Source organism: Etheostoma spectabile, chromosome 16, assembly GCF_008692095.1.
Source record: "Etheostoma spectabile isolate EspeVRDwgs_2016 chromosome 16, UIUC_Espe_1.0, whole genome shotgun sequence".
In the NCBI taxonomy this organism is placed as follows: Eukaryota; Metazoa; Chordata; class Actinopteri; order Perciformes; family Percidae; genus Etheostoma; species Etheostoma spectabile.
In genome coordinates, this window is record NC_045748.1 from 10,295,673 (window position 1) to 10,300,509 (window position 4,837).

Here is a 4,837-nt window from a genome sequence, read left to right on the forward strand (position 1 = left end):
GGGGGGAGAGATATTGAAGTGAAAATGAAGAAAGGATGGATAGTGAAGAGTATAAAAAAGAAGGAGGGGAGAATGAAGGAAAGACGATTGAGGTGAGAGCTCCTCTTTTAAGTGTTGAGGAGCTGGAAGAGGCGTCACCACGGGAACAGAGGATGAATGATGTGTTTTTATCTCACAAGTATGTGGACGAGCGGGGCCCTGGTCTTCCCGTTAGTGCTCCTTTTTATTTCTCCCTTTGTTCGTCTTCCTCTCTAAAGAGTGACAGGGAGTCTCTTTCACAAAGAGGATTATGTCGTGTATGATAATGAAAACCAAGCAGGTTTTTTCTCCACCTTTACCTTCCCCCCAACATGCTCCTTCTCCGTCTTTGACACACATGATTTGGTGGTTATGAATATTCAGCGCAACAAACAATGATCTCATTTGGATGTTTCACACCTACAATCTTTCCCCAGAAAACAACGCCACCAAGCTCAGCTGTACATTTAATTCTCCTCTTTGTTTGTGCTGCATGTGATTGCAGATTTTTTACTGTCGATAAAAAAAAAAAAAAAAGTGCTGTTGTCTGAAATCTCACCGTCACACAGAGTTGTACAGCTGTCAAAGAACCATTTGGAACAAATGCTGCTGAACGCAGAGAAAAACAGTGGTGGAAAGTATCTCATAATTTACTTCTTCTACTGTACTTAAAGGGATAGTTTGGAGGTACTTCTCCATAGTCAGGGTACTTCTCCAGTTTGGAGAAGCAGGAGTAGAAAGCAATGCCCTGCTGTGGATGGAGGCAGCAGCTAAATGCATTTCAGACACTTAATTAAAAACATCTATTTCAGTTTAAGTGTACGCTATTTTTTTAAATATTTCCAGCGCTTTACCTTGCTGTCAATTGCCCTTTACGACGGGGAACTGAAGTCGTCATTTCTGCTCTCTTCCAAGCCTCCAGACTCCTTTGACAAAACCAATAACTTTACCTCCCAGAACACAGGAGTCGCTGCTCTAGCGTTGACTCGCCTTTGGCGACTGGTGACTGGGAACTAACAAACTAACCGATCAAGGCACCGCTAGACAAGCAACTCCCGCTTTTTTTCAAGGTAAAATGTCTGTTTTTGTCAAAGGTGTCGGGTGGCTTTGAAGTATAATTTTGAAATACTTGTACTTTTCTTTAGATTTTCCATTTAATGCTGTACTGTATACATTTCAGAGGGAAATTCCAATCCTTTTACCACACTGCATTTATCTGACATATAGTTTACTTTGCAGAGTTAGATTTGACTTTTGTTAAAGATTAACACCTTTTTGTCATGTGACCTCTTGCAAAAAGTTGGAGCTTCTTGTCATTTAAAATTGACGTCTGCTTGTAAGATGTTTGGGAAGATGATGATTAGGTGACAGTGACCTGAAATGATCTGAAAGATTTATTTAACCCTTGTGTCAAATTGACCAGTTGTCCTATGTCATTGTTCTTTTTTATTCCGCAAAATAACATGATTGATTCCACAAAACGCTCTTTGGCAAGTACACATCTCTACTTTCATTAATTTTGGGGTGTCTTGTTCAATTTTATAGCATTTGAAAAACAAATTGAAGTGGTTTTGAAATAGTATTGAGTGAAAGTTGACATATTCCAGTCTGTGATTATCCATCAACATCCATTCCTTTAATTTTATTCTAAATAATTCCTAATTTCTGCTTTTCTAACTCAAACATTAGGTATAATTTCCTATAAATGAGCTTTATTGACCATAAATTCAAAAAATAACTGTAAAACTAAAGTTAATAAGTCGGTGTTACGTAGTGTTAAACGTAAAAAAAAGTGACAAACATGTAAGAAAACGTTAATATAAAAAAAGTTCAACAAAAGTGTTGTTTTTTAATTTTGACGGGAAGACAACAAGACGACAAGGGTTAAACTGGGAAATATCTGGAAAACATTAATATTAATATATTGTAAGAAGTTGAGTTTCATTAAATTAAGGAGCCGATGGGGTGAAGAGGTTGCAAACATTTTTTGGCAAGAAAGAATTTATGAAGATATATGAATGCATTAATATCAACAATTTAATGATGTAATATATACCGTAACAACAGCCAAAGGGGCGAATATTCTGCAGATGGAGTACTTTTACTTGTGATACTAGAAGAACATGGAGCTGGTGATACTTCTGTACTTTTACTTTAGTCAAGGATCGCAATACTTCTTCCACTACTGCAGAAAACTCATAAAAACAGACACAGATACAAATATTCACATCCAGCAAACACACTTAATTGTGCATGAATTACTTGCTGCTTAAAATACTGTATTATGTATTGTGTCCCCATACATGTTAATTACTGCAATTAAATATAAAGATGACTTCATGCACGACCTGACACGACCTGGCACACGCACACACACACACCACACACACACACACACACACACACACACACACACACACACACACACACACACACACACACACACACACACACACATACAATAATCTAATCAACATTTTCGTTGCAGAGTTGACACATTTCTTGGTTTGACCTCCTTTGTCCTCCCTTTAGCCGAACCCAGAAGGATGTAAGGAGTTGTGTGGTGTGTGTGTGTGGGGGGGGGGGGGGGGGGGGGGTGGGGGGGGGGTGGTGGGGGGGGGGGGGGTCTGTGTGTGTGTGTGTGTCTGTGTGTGTGTCTGTAACAGTGTCCACAACTCATCTTAGGCGCTGCATACACTTAATGTTTAAAACATATAGTCTCTTCTCATATTTTGCCTTGAGCTGCCCACTTCTTTATGCACCTCCAGAATATATCAAAGATTTAAATATAAATACACATATGTAGCTAAAATATTCACATTTAAGAAGCTGAAATCAGAGAATGTTTACTCAAACCTATTAAGTGTTTATCAAAACAGTTGGCGATTAATTGAGTAGTTGACAACTAATCGACCAATCTTTGCATTTCTAAGAATTATGCTAACATGCTGATGCTTAGCAGGTGTATGGTTTAACATGTTCATCATCTTAGTTTATCAAGATAGCATGTTGACATTATGTCATATTACTAATGTCGTCAGTTTAAACCAAAGTATTAGACAAATTACAATGTTGACCTAATGATGCGGGGCGGCTGTGGCTGTGTGGTAGAGCGGTTGCCTGCCATTAGGAAGGTTGGTGGTTTAATCCCCGCCCCTGCAGTCATTGTCGAAGTGTCCTTGGGCAAGACACTGAACCCCGAGTTGCCCCCGGTGCTGTGCATCGGAGTGTGAATGTGTGTGAGTGTTTATCTGATGATAAACAGTACAAGGCACCTTGTACGGCAGCCTCGGCCACAGTCTATGAATGTGTGTGAATGGTGAATGTTTCCTGTAGATGTAAAAGCGCTTTGAGTAGTTGTTAAGACTAGAAAAGCGCTTTATAAATACATTTACATGATGGCGGAAAAGTGCACTCTAATGCAAATCACATGTGAATACATTTAAAATTGACCCACATGCACACACACACTGAACCACCAACACCAAGAGCACTGGGTTTGACCACTAACTAGCGTTAATAAACATCAACACTAGTCGATCGACTGCTTTCATTCTGTGTGTTGCTGTCAATCAACACGAGCTCTTCTTCTACTATTTAATGTGACTTGTGATTGGCTCACGACCGCAGCGAACTGTCTCGGACACTTAATATAACCGTAATGCTTAATAATTCATGCTATAATGCTAATATAATGCTATTAATATAATAATGTAAACTATGTACCATACATGATTTTATAAAATGAGCTGTCCAAATGAATAATTTATTGCATGAAGCCGGTTAATAAATGTTTTAATAACGCTTTCAAAACCTGTAAGTGTAAAAGGAATGAACACACATTTCATTCTCAGCACACACAGGATTTAGTTTTACCCATAGCTGTTATTTTTGCAGCAATATGCAGCTCCTTCACAACCTTTGTCAAATGTGATATAGTCTAGTCATCTTCTAGTTTTCAGCATTTCAACAAGTCGTCAGCCTGCTCTGAAATATGAAATAAACTCCACTTGATTTTGATGTTCCTCACAGTTAATCCCACACTATCTTTGAAGATCATCTTACATTTACATTACATTTTAGTTTCAATTCTGATAATCGGATTAGGGCTGGCTACTGAACTTCCATACTTTTAATCACCTCCATTGTATATCCAAATATGCCTTGTCATTCAATGCCAAATTTTAATACCTGAAGGAGTAAATTATCAATAGCCCAATGCTACGTCCTGCTACGTCCTGCTGGGCCTTGTAATGCTGCACAGTGCCCTGCTGTGCCATGAACTACTACAAAGAACTACTACAAACTACTATTTTTAGGGACTGTTATTGCCACTCTTCATTTTAACCCCAACCGGTCGTCAGACACCGCCAACCAAGAGTCTGGGTCTGGGTCTGGGTCTGGGTCTGGGTCTGGGTCTGGGCCTGGGTCTGTCCCAGGTTTCTTCCTAAAAGGAAGTTTTTCCCCGCCACTGTCACACTGTTGCTTGCTCTGGAGGAAACCACTAGACCTGTTGGGTCCTTGTAAATTATAGAGTGTGGTCTAGACCTGCTCTATCTGTAAAGGGTCTCGAGATAACTCTTGTTATGAATTGATACTATAAATAAAAATTCAATTGAATTAGAGAGAAGTACTTCTACTTCTACTTGTTGTCTACTTTGTGCTGGTATGTAGAACAGTGTTCATCCAACAAGGAGCTTCCACCGATTCCAGGTGCACTTGTAGTTAAATATTTTTTAGCACTTTTAAATAACTTAAAATATTGTATGAAAGCCAGTTCCTCCAATATTACGGCAACAGCTTCATCATCGTGTGTGTG